The sequence below is a fragment of the Fistularia commersonii genome, chromosome 9, assembly GCF_037954325.1.
Source record: "Fistularia commersonii isolate RoL2024-O1a breed Wild chromosome 9, RoL_Fcom_v1.0, whole genome shotgun sequence".
In the NCBI taxonomy this organism is placed as follows: Eukaryota; Metazoa; Chordata; class Actinopteri; order Syngnathiformes; family Fistulariidae; genus Fistularia; species Fistularia commersonii.
Window position 1 is genome coordinate 7,660,412 of NC_141292.1, and position 16,760 is coordinate 7,677,171.

Sequence of the window (16,760 nt, forward strand, 5' to 3'; positions counted from 1 at the left end):
ACCTTGCGCTGCATCTCCTTGTACTCCAATCGACTCTTCTCAGTCCCCTCAGTGCCCTAATTCTTCTTAGCTAACTGCTTTCTCTGAATATACTCCTCTACAATCTCATTCTGCCAAGTCTTCTAAACTACTCTCCGTCCAGGTGACACATCAAATACTCTCCTTCGTGTCTCTCAGATCAATTAGCTGCTGTTATCATGTCATCTGGAATCTCCTTTTGACCACCCAGAGCTTGTCTCAACTGATCCCTGTAAACAGCGCAACTCTTTATTTTTTAGTTTCCAACACTTCTTTTGTCCTCTTCTTCTTCCTAGCCACATGAGTCATCGTACACACTATCATCTATGCAGGCGACACAGTTCCCTAGCACTTTGCAGTCACTGGACTGCATTCACATCAGACCAGTACAACGGGAATATTGGCTTGTGCCCTCTTTGGGCTGCATTATTTTGTCCACATTATTACAGATTGATGTAAATAAAGAACGATCTCATTCTCTGTAACTTGTTTTTAGAAATAGTTTATGAAAAAAACATTCAGCATTTAATATTAATTGATGGATGTGTTACACATCAAATTGACCCGTTTGAATTATAATGATGTTGTTTTGTGTTTTCATTATCAGAAATTGATTATTCTCATTCTCCAATGAGGTGATGCTGCCCAGAGGACATTGTAAGTGACATGTGAGTTGTTTTATGGACACTATGGAACATTATGAGAGAAAAAAAAAAATAGTCGACATCATTTGACACATAAAAATCAGATAACTGACAAGATTCAAGCTAATTGTGTTGCCTTCCAACTAAAATGTAAATTGATGAAGCATTGCTAAACTGTGTATTGACTAACTGGGAAGTTGATCATTCAGATCCATAATACATTTTTACATAATATATAATGCAAAATTGTCTTCTTGCCTCCATTCTATCACACTAGAATGAAGGCATTCTAGAATGAATGTAGAATACCCACTTAAAAATACAAGAAGAACAAAAGGAAGAAACAAGAGAAGTAGAAAAATTACATGTTCTTTTAAAGTCCTGATCATTTTCCCTTACAGCAGGGTGTCTATTTTCATTGGCTCTAGTTCATTAGACAGATGAATAAATCTTAACTCACTTACATGTGCTTTTTTGTGACAAGGCCATGGGTTACAAGGTGTGTCTGACAGGCTCTCTGGGTCACCAGGGTAACACAGCCCTTGCCCTTTATGTGTTGAATCCCTATGGAATGATTCCACAAAAAGCACTTGCTGGCATAGTTGGCATGGACAGAGCCTGACCACACGTGCCGCACACAAGTGCTATTGTTTTCAAAATAGCAGATGGTGGCATTCCTGATTGTCCGACTTTTCCAAATAGACATCTAATTCTTTTTACTACAAGGAGCCAAACCATGTTCCAGATAGTCTGATTTGAGACAATGGAGTCCAACTACTTAATGTGTTAATATTTCTCTGACTGAGCTTTCCAACGATGGTTGTATAATTTTGTTTATGCATTATGTTTTGCTTCAGAATGCACTTTTTGATTTTCATGAGCACTCTAACAGCAGATCAAATGACAAATGACTTTTTGGGGATTATCAGGATACTGGAGAAGCACATTTGAGAGACTATTTGTTTCCTGATGAAGGTCCAGTTCTTTTTGTGACACTGGCATTTTCCATGCTTTACTTTCTGCTTGCCACTGATATTTTGCTCCCTTTGTGCTCTTTTCTTTATCTCTTGTTTTGTCACTGTCATAGATGTGCTTCACCAATTACATCTCGAATGTGTCTGGAGAGGCATCCATTTTTTAACCAATTATACTGCTGTGTCATTAACATGGCTGTGAACGGCACTTACGCACTGAATTGATGTATCGATCAGAATATTTCAGCAGCCTATATCAATGTTCTACAGACATTAGATGTTTTCAGGTTGAAAGTCACTATTGCATTTGAACTAACCCTCACCCTATTAGTATGCTTTATGATTTGTATAGCCTGGTTGCTTTGATTCATATTTTGGACCATCATATACTGATTATCACAACTGTGCTAAATCAAAGTTTGTGATAATTAACTAATATTGCGCATTGAATACAAGCGCCGGTCCGAGAAATTTTGGCCAATTTGCTGCCAAGCAAAAGCAACATAATGAAGATTAGGTTTCGGTGGAGCAGATGGAGGAGAAAATGCTCATATTTTTCCAATTTTTTTTTTTTTATTTAATTTAAAAAACAAGTTAAAGACAGTAAATCCATGAAAATTGTCCAGTTTTGGCAACCTGTTTGCTTAAAGGTTTTATGAGAAGGAGCCATCCATCCATTGATCGTCTGCCATTTATCGTGCACTCAGGGTCACAGGGGATGCTGGAGCCTATCCCAGCTGTCATTGGGCGAGAGGCGGGTACACCCTGGACTTGTCGGCAGTCAGTCGCAGGGCCACAAATAAAAACAGATTGTGGGAGAAAACCCACGCAGACACAGGGAGGACATGCAAACGCTTGTCTTCTCTTATTGGAATCGAACAAGGGTCCTTCGTGCTGTGAGGCCAAAGCGCTAACCACTGTGCTTCTGTGCTGGCCAAAAAGGACCCGTTGTGGTAAATTATTTAATATTTTACATCCACCAAGCAAACAGGCTTTAATACAAATGAACTTTTTTTCTTAACATCCCATGGCTTGTGGACATAAACAGACACAACACATAAAATAAACAGTGAATGCTGGGCGGTGGAGGATTATTAAGACAGGAAATGAGACAAAGAGTCAGATAAAAGAAGAGGCGTGTCAGACTTGTCTATACTTTGTCTTTCTTTGTAACTCTATAGCCCACATACCAACGCTTTCACTCATTATGTCATTTCTGCCAATGGGTGTCTATCTCCCCAGTTTTTTTGTGTTTTTTTTCACAGTTACTTCCTCTTTTTCAGTGTTTTTCTTGTAATATTTTGGTTGGAAGGGCATTCCACTTCTGCTGCTCCGACTTTAGTGTATTCTGACATGCAGCCATGCAGTCTGACTATTACCGGAGTTTAATGTGATTACATTTAACACAATAGGGTACACATCTCTCCTGCCAGTATTTGGGCATGGAAGGGCTTGGAAGAAAATGCATTTCTCTGCCAGCAAAATTTGAGTTTTTAACTGTTCACTTTCATAATATATTCTCAGATGATGTAACATTCTGTAGATATACCTGTGGATAGCTGTGGTTGTTTGGATAACTTATAGCTGCATCACACACATACAACTGCTGTTAACATTTTGGATTCTCTAAGAAATAATGTGCCAAATGACTGTCACCACCAAGCGTGCTGTTTAACTTGGAGAGTTGTGCTGGATAACTCTGTAGTAACAAATTTGAGAAAGTAATACAGCTGCTTATGCACCAAAATTTGGATTATGTCATTTTTTAAAGATATGTGTGGAAACAGGGCTGTTTCCATTTTGGTTTTGGAACCATGGCTCACCATTCATGGCATGAAGGAAAAAGGCGGCTGCCAATCATCTGTTCATTCTACTGGTAACCTGTTTTGCCCTTTTATCCTGTGTTGTATTAACTACATAAATATTTAATTGGATTATATGAAGTTAACCTTATAATATTTCAAAGGGATTAAAGTCATTTACTTTTTACTGAATAGGAAGATTTAAAAAATTACCTGTAATCAAGATTCATTTCAAAATCATTATGTACTATGTATATATATATATGATTGTATTATGGATTATTTTTTCACCTGAAAATAATGCTCCTATTTTCTTTCCCATTCTTGATTAATTCAATTTTATTTTTATTTTATTTTTATTTTGTAAATTTACTCAACAAATTTAGTTGAGAAAATTGCCAGTGTAGCCTATTTGCCCACCTATGAATATCTATATTATCAAATGTGTTTGAATCATTGTGTATTTGTGAAGAAATAAAATAAAAATGGTTCTCATTATACTGGGGACGCACATCATGGTAGTCTTTTTTTTCTTTTTCTTTTTTTTTTTTTTACCAGATTCGTGATCATTTTAGTAGTAACAACTAATGTGAGCCCCAGCTGATCCAGAAGATTCTGAAATATATGAAAACAGTCATATACCAAAGTCTACTGTTGCATATATATGTGTAAGCTTCAACTGCCTCCCAGGCTGAGGGGTTTCAGGTCTTTGCGACCTTTATATTTGGGAAAAGAGGCTTCAAACATTAATAAAGTTACCACTTTATTGCTTACAATGACATGTTTCTAAATGTCTGTGAAAGGTTTCTTAATGTGCCGAATCAAGTTCCATTTAGAAGCCTTTCACATACCTTTAAATGAAAAATGAACATCTACTTTATTAATCTGACGTTTTAGATATGTAATTGGGACAGACACACTAAATCCCATGTTTTGACAAATCATACATAGAAGTTATAAAAAATATATTTTAGGAAAGCCTTAGAAGTGTTGACAATGCACAAAAATCCCAGGATATTTTCATGTTGAAGGATTGTCAGAGCAAATATGGAAAGAAGAGCCAAAAAGAAGTAAACAAAAGTAAACAAGGTGTGCGAAAGAGGAGGAAAAGTGATGGGGGATTTGCTGTCACTCTTATGGACAAATTCCTCACTTGACAAATGTCTGGTCAAGCACAGGGGGAGAAACATGAGAGTACCGTTCTTTAGTAAGAGGGAGAAAGGGACAAGCAAACAAAAAGTGTATGTAGTAGCTCTAACTCCCGACTTTAATATGGATTCCAAATGCTCTTAGGCGGAGTGAGTGATTAAGTTTGCAGCTTATACTGAGGAATACCAAAGGATTCCAAGTTTATAGTTGTTTTTTAGTTTGTTTTTTTGCAGTTAAGGGAAAAATCCACTCGCATTCTGTCTTGAAATGTATGTTTGATGTGTTTGATCATCACAAGTCATTATAACTATAAATTTGATAACTTTCACAGAAAAAAAGGGGCTTTTCATTTGAATTGTTTTGAAATACAGGCAGTGCACAATGCCTTTGTCAACAAAGAAGAGCTAAAAACAGCTTTGCCTGTCCACAAAACTGCAGCAGAATGTAGTCCAACTAAATGGCAAATTTAATGCTTTAAAGCTGGAGTGCGGTGGTGAGGCCCAGCTTGGCCCCGCGGTTTTTGGTCAGCCACAGCATGGCTTGTGATTGGGTGGATAGGATGTAGGAATTCAGCTCTCTGAGATCTAAACTCCGCCTTCTCCTCCTCCTCCTCCTCCTCTTCCTCCTCCTCCCCCCAGCCCCAGGCGCTGAGGCACGACGGCATTCTCTATATATGAGCGTGTACACACACACACACACACACACATACACACTACAACACATACTAACAGTCCCTTTCTTAAATGAAAGTGGTTGGAAATCTGGGAGTTACTGGAATTTTTGTGGATTTTTAACAAGAGACTGTGTAAAAGTAAGTTAGGACAAAAGAGACCACTCTTATTGCCCCCGTGTGTGTGGATGGGGCTTTTTTTCAGAATGGGGTGGGGGGTGTCAGCCCATCGTCAGAGTCAATCCCCCTGCAGGAGTCCTCAGAGCCACATGCACTCACACTGCTCACACACCACAGTCACAGCTCACACAGACAAGCTCAGTTTGCTGCTGCTACTGCAGTCTGAATGAGGGCTAAGCAGAGGGAGAAAGAGCAAGGAAGCAGGCGTGCAAGAGAGGGGAGGAGGACTCTGTGGAGTTACTACTTGTTGCTTTTGGGTTTCTGTGTGGATTGAGGATGATACTCTCTCCCCTGCTGCAGTGGGACCTTGTCTGAGGTGAGCACTTCCTTTTAATGTGTCCTTTCATCAGGCACTGTCGGGAAAAGATCCCTGTCTGGGTCAGAAATACTTACATTTTGGGAATTTCTTTGGGGGAATGCTCTCCAGGAGGAATGGCGGGGGGAGGGGGGGATCTATTCACGTGCCAGGGAACCAACATTATTGCACTGTCAAAGAAAGAACAAAGAAGATACAGGAAGAAGCCAATCGTCTTTGGGGGGAAAAAGAGTGCTGTAGGAGAAAGGTCACAGACACAAAGTTCTGTAACATGTGATTCTGAGCTCTACTTTTAAGTGGGACAGCACAAGATGCAGCACTCAGTCTCCAGACATTTTTCTTTGTGTGCTCCTTTGGTCTATAACCTCCGAAGGTGTTTGTATGTTCAGTTTGCAGGTGGTATTTAAAGTTAAAGTAGTATGTTGTCTACACTTATTCATTTTAATATGATTACGCAGCCCTCTGGGCCTCCTTCACCACAGTGTGCAACCTCATCATCATTCCTCCACCAACATGTGTTTACATGCTGCCGTCTGTTTCTCACACTGAACTGGTGATTGGCAATATTTAAGGAAACTGATTTTAAATAAAAAAGCAGTGTATTGCCAATCTATCTATCTATCTATCTATCTATCTATCTATCTATCTTCCTGAGCCTGTTTTGTAAATGTTTTTCAATGCTATTCTCTGCATGTTATTTATAATGATAATTTTGGAAAATCCATTATGTTAACAGGAATGAACTACCAAAAAAATCTAAAAGAATGTGCATTTATGAACCATTAAGAACTCCCTATAGGAAGTGTCACATGTTTAATTCATGTTTCACAGACTTGCCATGTTGATTTTTCATGCAGTGGTAGTGTAGTTGTACGTCTGGGCGTAGGGCGGGCATTGTTGTCCTATTATTAGTGCAAGCCAGGCTGACCAGCAGCTGTGGGGAAGGAAGCAGGCTCAGAACAGCCGGAGAAGAAGGATTACTAGGAAGCAGGAATTATGGACTGATTGTTGGAATGGCATTCCCAAGGTGGTAGAGTCACTGGAGGAGAAGACGAGCCAGTCAGAGAGGGATCACTGTGGATCGTAAGAGGGAAATGATGTCTACACTGAAGCTCACTCTGTTGTAATTGCAGATTACAGATGTGGATTTGTTTTAGACCGTGATTAATGTTTTTTACTCAGTAGTAAGCAATCTGTCTGTTCAAATTTCAAGTTGTGTGAGGATATCTTTCCCCATTTGGAAATCTTGGAGTTGTTAAAAAACCTTATTGGTGAAGTTAAGCTTAAATAATAAAACCAGTGATGGGTTTGAATGAAAATACTCAAAAGTAATCAAACAAACAAATTACTGCCATTGTAAAATTACCATATTCTCCTCTTAAGCACCACTGTCATTGTTCATTATGAAAGGGCATTTATGGTAAAATGATCTTTGTCCACTCACTCTTTGTAGCACATTTATCTTAGATGGCCCAGCTTAGACAGTGAAAGTGGAAATGGTTTCCTACAGATAGTGATTGCTTAGTAATTGACAGCTGGGGTAAACTGCGGCCACACTGGCTAAAGAGATAAGAGGATCCCAGTATTACCCATATATGTCGACTATCTATGCTTCCTTGTAAATCTCTGGTGTCTATTCAGTGAAATGCTTTTGTTAAATGGTTTGAAAGAAAAACAACATTACATTGCTAAGCTTACATTGTTATATCAAATATACAGTTATGCATAACACGCAAATAATAATAACAATATCATGATTTCCATATTATTCTTAAATCACTTCTATATGGAGATATATCTACTTTTCTATACACAGATGACTTGCACAACAACAGCACAGAGGAGGAACTGTTGAGGTATTTGAAGGTAATTTGCTCACTTGCACATGCAATCATTTTTATGTCTATTTGACTCTAGGGCTGTAGGCTCAACAGGTGGTACCATTTATTTGAGTGCTCCTTGATTATACAGCATTTCTGATTCTGCAAAACAATGAGCAAAAACGTTTTTCAGGGGAGGAAGACTATAATCTGTTTTTTTTTTTTTTTCAGTTATTCTTTAAAGCTCTACAGAGCTGGGTTAGCAGCCACACCATGAGCATTGCACATTGTGATGCAATAGTGCACATTATATATATATATATATATCCCAGCTCCATTGGAATATTTGACTATTCGATTAAAGCATAGTTAAAGCACAGCTTTTATATTAGTAGAAATATTTTAGATTACTCACTACCTTTCTTAAAGCCTGAATGATGCTGAGTTGAATGTTGGCTGGGCTGTTCCATGATGGGCAACCTTTTTGTTTTTGATTCACTTTGATCCAAAAAAGGATCACTACAAACAAATGTATTCCCAACCGTTTCTCGAAGTGTGGGTGTTAAATAATGATTGTGAAATCAAAGGTTACACTCAAATTTATTCAAGATTCAAGATTTTTAATTGTCATTGTGAAGGCACAGTGAAATTTTGGCTCGGAGTATGTACAGGATAATTCATAGACAGGTTATATACGTACGTATTTATGTCAGACTGGACATTGTAAATTATGTAGGGAAGTCCTCTAAGAGAGGAATATTTCATTGTTTGCTAAAATAAAGATGTGAAAGCCACCTGTGTTGTAATATAAACATGTTTCTGCACAACTGGACCTATCCCTATTTCCTACGCTGGATTTCCAAGTTTGTTACACCCATATTCTTGTGCTCTTTAAAGAACAGCTGTATAATTAGGTAAAACAATACATCACAGACAGCAGGGGGGATTGTGCCATATGACAGCAGTGTATGGCATTTGTCTCAGTGTATTTGGATTTGGGGATTTGGGATAGGGTTTATTGGCATACCATGGAATTATGTACATGTTTTTTCAGGTTACATTCTTTACTTCTTTGGCTCGCCCATGATTTCCAAAATGTTTATTTAATGCCACAATTTCTATTTTCGACGTGCATGTACAGACGTGAGTGTGCAGATGTCACTTTTGTTTTAATGCAGACTTTTCAGCGTGAAAAATATACCCTTCATGGCGTCTTATATCAATAATATAAATTATTCAGTAATAGAAATAAATAGTCAGTCATGTGATTTGTACTGTCATTTGGCCATTTGGCCTGTTTCAAATTACCAGTAAAATTACACCCTTATTTTGGTTGATGGACAGATTTCTTACTGTAGGTTTTAGTCACCCTTCATACAGCCTTTTCTACACAGGAATATGCTTCAAAGAGGGTGGAGGGGTACAAAAGACAAGTCACATCAAAAAAGCCAATAATCGATTAAAAAAATATATATATTTTACCCAATTTCTCTTTATTTATATGTGATCTCCATGGGCCTTTTTGTGCCTGCAGTCTAGCCATTGACCCACCCACGCGCAAAGCTTTTTGACATGTTTACTTTTTAACAACAATTGCCTCATCATTCCTATCGATATTGATACTGATACTACAGAACACTTCACAGACCTCACTATATGTGGTCTCAAAAAAATAACTTACAACCATGATGGAGGAGGCAAGACTCTTTACAACATTATTTGTAATGAAATTACAACATAGTTTCGTAATCCGATATCAAATTATCCGTTCCCAATTCTAGATTTCTACATTCTTGACACAATAATAATAATAATGGTCTGAAACATATTGGTTGACATACGATGCATTCTTTCTCTGGTGCGGGTGAAGACACTGCAGCTCATTTATCATTCCAGTTTTATTTATGCAATGACTAAAGGCATGGGTCTCTACAGCAACTGTTTTTCATGGTGCACAGTCACTTTATCACTGGTTGACAAGAACCTGGGGAGACCTGAGTAGAGGTCCTAAATATTACTGTGTACCCTTTGAAGAACCATGTGATAAATCGACTCATGGCCTGCCTATGTTGTGGTGGATTGAATTATTCCCTCACAACTTATTATTTTTTTCATGCTTGTCATATTGACATATTGACAGAGGAGTTAGAAAACAGTTGAAATATTTTATTGAATCTACATTTTCACACTTAGCTCCCTAAGTGCGATTTCCCCTGTTTCTGCTTGGTCGGTTCATGGACATGTGGTTAGTAGCAAGGAAGTAAGAGTTGTTGTTGAGAAGGTGTGGACATTCAAGTTTAGTGCTGCTGAAGAAACCCGTCTCCCTTCTGCTGTCTTTCCAACTTAAGAGTAGTTTAACCACCACACATTGAAAGGACATGTCACAAAAAAACAGTTGAGAGCAGCAGGACAAGACAGCACATCCTAAGCTTCTCTAATGTTAATCAATGATGGATTCTTCGCAAAAAAAAAAAAAATTATATGGCTAAGACAACTTGCAAAATTAAATACTCCGCTTTTCAATGCTGCGATTATATTTCTTCTTTGGAAAAGAATAAACATTCTTTTTCTTCAACAATCAACTCATGCGGGTAGCATCAGACTTCACACTCATCCAGATCTTGCTCTCGTTGAATTAATTTGTTTATTTATTTTGTATTACATTTTTCAGCAGCCCTTTTGTAGCAGCTTAAAATGAAAAGTGAAACCAGATGACATCTTCTAGCAAACATGATCCAACCAATGATGATTTCCCTTACTGAGCTTTTTGACATGCACATGCTTCACTGTAGCTTCCATCTAAACGGATGTATGGGCTCAGTGTGTGGCTGGTTGTATTCATCTTGGCTTAGTATTTGACAAGGCACATTGCCGTGTCAGCATTTACTGTGTGACAGCTCATTTCATGCAGATGTAGATAAACCTTTTAGATTTGTACATTCGACAATCAAGTCCAACAAGAAAGTGGGAATCTTTCTTTCACTCTCCCACTTCTGTTTTGGATTGTTTAATGTAGGAGTTTAAGATGTGAAATAACCTGGTATAATATTCTAGTCCAACGACTATGGCTTAAATGATTATGCCCCACGTGGACTGTTGCATGGGATTTATTTGCAACCAGATCCTGTTGTTAAATTTCCTGTCAAGTCAGGAAGCCTCTGCATCAACCCTGAAGAAACATATGTGCTTTGTGACTCCCATGCAGGAATGACCACATGTTCATCCTTTGTTTCCTGCTATGACCTGTTCTCATATCAAGACATGACTGCGCTTTTCAAAACTGTTATAAACCACTGTTGGACCCACAGACTGGTTTACTGATTTGCTCAGGTTACTCCTTTTGTACAACATGAATATGTACAAACAACAAAACCAATGGAAGCTATGTCTGCTTTCGTCCTATAATTGGACAGTCATCCCTTGAAACTACAGCTTTGCAGAGTTTGAACACAACCATTTTATTTGTGGGATTTTCCATTTGAAAGTACTGCTGCATTGCAGACATTGCCAGTGCACAGCACATCTAGGCTAGGTTTATGGTTACAGAACACAAAAGATATATGTATGGACATGATGTAACCTATGTTTAAACTTGCACATATACAAATAATATCTTCCACTATATCAAACACTGTAGCTAGACAATGAGGGGTACAGAAAACTCAGTGGGATGGATCTTTAATTAAACGGGACTTAAAGATGTTTTTTTTTTCTGAAATCACAAAAAAAAAACTTTATGGCAGCACTAAAGTGGCTTTGGAGATGAGCAAATTCACCAATTGTGTTTCTGTATGTGATGATGAATACTCTCAAGATTTTGACTCGTACCTACCCTCTACAGGAACTGCCATCATTGAGCAATGCTAACATTTCTCCAAATCAGTACACTTACAATTGTCCGCTACCTTTTCGTTTATTTATATTTTGGTGTCGACTTTTTTGCCTAAATAAAAGTATTTGGAGTTTCTCATGTGCTCAGTTCGCGTAATTACAAAAGACTTGAATTAACAGTGGAAACAACCATGCATTTATAAAAAAGGAAATGGCAAATATCCCAACCTGGGCATTAAAATTTAATTTTGTGACAGGTGCATATTTATACTGTAGAGAAATTATTTAATTCAAAACATATACCACATCTAACTGTGTGTTTTTAGATGTGTATTAATTAGTTTAAACAATGAATGCAATGTGAAGAGCACTACTGACCTTAATGCAGTTAGTATTGGGTGAGATCTAGAGCTATAATTAATCTAGTGCACATGATCTTCTTTAAACTCAATAAATTAGTTTTTCAAAGTAACAATTGAACTTGACTTCGCTGGAATTATGACGATGTTGTGTAAATGCATTGGTGAAAGTGCCTTTTAACCAGTTCCACATGATGTGACCTTTGTGTTCGGTGGCCATTTGCAGTGTATTACTTTAGTGCTATCGGTTATTGAAAAAGGTATTCAAAGAGTTGATGTTCCATGAAATTGGTGTTGATTTTCTGAGAAAGAAAATTCCTTTATTTCCATATCTTATGTTTGGATGCCTGAAGATGTTCTGTTTTGGTATGTTGTATAGCAGTGGTCCCCAACCCTCAGTCCCCAGACCGGTACTGGTCCACAGATCATTTCGTACTGGTCTGCAAAGAAAATCTTTCATTGTACAAATTTTAGTTTTTTCATTACAAGTTCCAGATCCTATTTTGAAAAACAACTGCTTCTGCTTTCGCCTTACTGAAGCAATTAATATTGTAATTGCCTAATATAAAGTGTAACTGTTGTATTCATATTAAATACTGTGAACAACTTTTTTTTTATTTTTATTTGAGACCCTGTACCTTTAACTGGTCCGTGGAAACATTTTCATGCATAAAACTGGTTAGGGACCACTGTTGTATAGCGCAGTACTGCATGGGAGCACCTTGGTTTGTGAAATCACAGGAAGATGCCCTCTGAGCAAATACTCAGTGGATGGAACTGAAATAATGATTGCATTTGCATTATTATTATTATTGTGTATGCAATAATCAGTGGGTCTTCAGCTACAGTGTCAGGTTGTTGTGGCACAAAGGTATGCGAAAGTACCACAAGGCAACATTAATTCCTTAAGTGTTTGAGCTTATTCCACATTTACCTTGTAATTTCTTAGTTTGCATTTAGCGTATGGCAGAGAACCTTACATTTCCTCACATCATACAAGTGGCATTTGTTTCTAAGGAATATTTAATAATTTTCTTTGTTGTAGAATTCGTCAAAGATATGCTGATTTGGATATTTTGCCTCAAGTTTTCTGTTTCGGCAGCTGATAACGATCTTCTATTCAGTTAACATAGTTCTATTTCTCTCCATTTCTCATTTGTTTGTGTGCCACATCTCACAGATGTCATCAATGCCGTTCAAGTCACTATTTTAAATATATTTGATGAAATTGAATAAATTATATGTATTACTTGTCATCATTCAAATGTGTTTAGAGATGTATTCATATATGTGTTAATTTGTTTATTTCATTTTTATTCTATTATATCCTTTCTTTCCACATTTCACCTAAACTATTGGATCTAATCTGGATAAATTGGCCAACCTGCCATCAAAATCAAACTTATTGGTTACCTAACTAAAAAACAGAAGAGAGCCAGGCTTCGGAGACTCCACTGAAGTGTGTCTTAACTTGGTTGAGAGATTAGGACTGGAAACTGGAAGGGCCTGACCTGCTCTCGCAGCACTGATGGAGTAGAACACTTGCGTACAAATAGAAATGAGGGTTCATCGTGGCTGTTCTGTGTTTCCCCTGTCACCATTTTGCTAATGTATCACTGAAACTATAAACAAGTCAGCTCACATTGCAACAAGGAGCAGCATGTTTGTGCATTTGCATGTTATGATGATGTGTGTGAATGAGGTTACTCACAGCACTGCGTGAATTAAACTTCGAGAAATAATATGTTTGCGTGCGTGTGTGTGTGTGTGTATTTATATACATACATGCATGACGCCACATGTTTATTAGTTTTAAAGTTTAATGAGTTAACCTAAAACAAGTTTCATTTCAAGCAGGTTGAAAATGTTGGTTGTGCAATCTTATTATTGTGTGCTTGTTTACACTACGGGCATTGCTGTAACATCTGATTTATTATTATTGATATGATTATCATTATTAGTACCAGTAGTAGTATCAATAGTGTTGTTGTTTTTATATCGGCACCTTTTTGTACCCTCAAGAGTAGGGCTTTAATCCAATACAGAACGTTTTCTGAGGTGTGAATTAAGTTTGAACACTCGAGTCTGAATTTAATCAGCCTTATATTCTATATTGGTGAGATTAAGATTAAATGCAGGATGTTAACCGTCAACAGAGTGTGGGTTGACCGTCAACACAGACAAAACTTGTGGCTTTAACTATAACCAGTTTTTGTTTGACAAATTGTTGCAAACACCACAGTAGAGTTTATTTGCAGTATTATTGAATATTGAAGATCTTAAGAGGCATGTGTCAATGAGTGAAGGAATTAAATAAAAAGGCATCTGTGGCCAGGTTGCCTACATGCAGCACCGTTTTATTGTTGTTTTTAGCATGCAAGTCAGTTTGGGCCTTTGATCACACCATGCTACAAAAAACACCCTGGTGAACAAGTCTAGACATTGGAAAAAGCTAGACAACATTACAGGGAAAAAATGAATACAGCAGGTGAGGAACATTTATGGATATTTTATCTCAAGTTTATGCTAATTTAAAAAAAAAAGAGTTTTTTTTAATGGCAGTTCAAAAGTTTCTCCTACAGCTCCCGGTAAATTGGCTTCAATGATTTCTTTTGATTAATGTTTCTCCGGACACGATGAATGTAAATAAGTTAAATTCTTCTAATTCATCTTTATTTTATTTTATTTTATTTTGATATATCCCTTTGCTTTGATGCCTTTGACTCATAATTACAGCTTTCAGAATTGCATCACTCAGTTCTTGATTCTTTTTTTGAACCTCAACCCCCACCATCTCCTACCCCCCACCCCACTGTTATATTAAAGTATAGAAGAAGTCTATAGTCATCCACCCTCCAATGAAAATACACTTTGATGCACATGACATTTTCAGGCTGGCAACCAATGCATGCTGCAAAGAAACAATCTACCACTTAACTAGGCCCATGACTGCCAAAACAAAATGACAAAGGAGCCTAGAAAAGAGTGTTTATATAAACAGTCCTTCCTCTACACTCCTGTATAATATGACTTCTGAGGCCATAGTTGACAGAGTGGTCAAGGAGCATAGCTATAGACTGTTTATACACAACATATATGTGAGCTTTGATTCAGAAATCGTAGTCAAAATACCTAAATAATACTGTTCCCTCAAATGGCAATAACAGTGAAAAGCGGTTTGTCTTAGTTGAATTCCCCAACACTTGTCTCTTGTCACTGATCTTTCACTCTCCGTAACACCATCAGACAAACATTCATCGAAAAACTAGTGGGGGATTGAGGCTTTAGCTGAAAGACTTTGGTGCCTGAAGTGATTTTGCAGGGGCAATAGCAGACTAAGAGAAGATGAAAAAGTGCTTCACTCTAGGGTGCATTTAACATACAGATGTGAAGGATACTTTTGGAGAAGGGAAACTTTTCCCTTTTGTCACACACCCCCATTTCCACATGTAAAATGCACAGGGGTTGCATGTTCACTGACATTTGGGACTTGTTTTAATTAATTTTAATCTGCATACCCTTTATTTTTAGTTGGCAGTAGAGGAAAAAAAAAAGATTTTGCTGTTTCTATGGTAACCAACATGAGGATCAATGTTCTTTATTCAAATCAGTAAATGACACACACTGCCTACCACAAGAGACATGCCAAATACCATCCATTAACTTACATTCCCAAAATATGTATTATAATTTATGTTACAGTAGTATGACAAGTAGTATGTAGTAGTATGTTCTATGATGCAAAGGTCTCATTCTCACTTCTGTTTTTTGATTTGTTCACTCAGTAAGCATACTCACACTCACTCACAGCCACCGTCGGAGTGAGGCATATGATTTGCTGAGGTCGGTAGCTAAACGTGTTGAGACAAAACAGAAAACAGGAAAGAAGGGAACATGAACTCCACTCCCTAAGGTTCCCCTTTCCCTCCTACATACCTCACTTCCTGTCAAATACCATCCTGTACAGATTCACACTCACACGTTCTGTGCCACTAATGCGCTTATGCAATTTTTACCTATCACTTATAACAGACTAGTTTATACTTAAGTTTGATCCAAGTATGCAAAAGAGATGAGAGTAATCTGATCTTGAGAGCGGCATTGAATTGATGTTCAGTCTTTTGTTTATGCATGTGATGAACAAACTGCCCTGTCCTAGATTCTTCCTGTGTGCTTCCTGATGCAGTCTGTGAATGCAATGAATGAAGGCATTAAAAAATAGAATTCCAAATCTCCTTGTTTTCTTCCTCTGGCCTCACTGACAGCTGCTCTGCAGATCAGTGGCGGACTCAGCTGTTTGAGGGGCAGGGGGGAAAAAAGCAAGAAAGAAAGAAATAAAAAGGAACCAGCATGACATTTGTCACATTTTGTCAACAAGGACAGTTCCCCAGAGCAGGGTGCCAAAGTGGGGGTTGGGACTCCTGGGGTAGAGTAGTAAGGGGAGGTGGGAACACACAAAAATACACCTTAAACTCACGCTTAAAATCAATCAAAGTAAAACTCAAAAGCAATGCAAATCAATGAAATTTAATTGAAAGCAGAGATCTGCAATCTTTTTATTGTTTGCCTACATATATGTCAGTCTTTGTGTACCCTAAAGATAAACCCTGTGTTTTAATTCGTTCGTCAATAGTAATATTTTATGAGAATTGACTCTGTATCCAATGCAATTAGAGAGTTATGCATGTGGATGAGATACTAAAAGTCAGCACATTTGAAGGAATGACAAGTCAAAGGCTTACAGAAAGCTAAGTTCTACTTTACGTCTAATTGCTCAGTATACTATTGCTTGTACCCCTTGCCAAAACCTCAATCCCAGCTGCTTAGTCTCACTCTGCAGGCCACTTAAATTTCACATGGCCGTCCATCCATCTTCTGCCGCTTATCCTGCACTCGGGGTTGTGGGGGATGCTGGAGCCTATCCCAGCTGTCATCAGGCGAGAGGTGTGGTGCACCCTGACAGGTCGCCAGTCAATTGCAGGGCTACATACAACATT

The 16,760-nt window shown here is 37.8% G+C and overlaps 1 protein-coding gene across 5 annotated transcripts in view; it reads left to right on the top strand.

Moving 5' to 3' along the window:
• LOC147231104 (disabled homolog 2-interacting protein-like) overlaps positions 1 to 16,760 on the top strand; it is a 156,430-nt gene that overhangs the window by 16,955 nt on the left and 122,715 nt on the right. Inside the window, exons 1-2 of one of the 5 annotated variants that reach the window (XM_086152238.1) lie at positions 6,790 to 6,836; positions 7,570 to 7,618. The exons of 3 other annotated variants lie outside the window; for them this stretch is intronic. The gene's annotated coding sequence lies outside the window, so the exon portion shown is untranslated. Of the gene's footprint in view, positions 1 to 5,565; positions 5,754 to 6,789; positions 6,837 to 7,569; positions 7,619 to 16,760 lie in introns of those variants that run through there. One more of the 5 variants, XM_086152235.1, reaches the window with a different exon arrangement.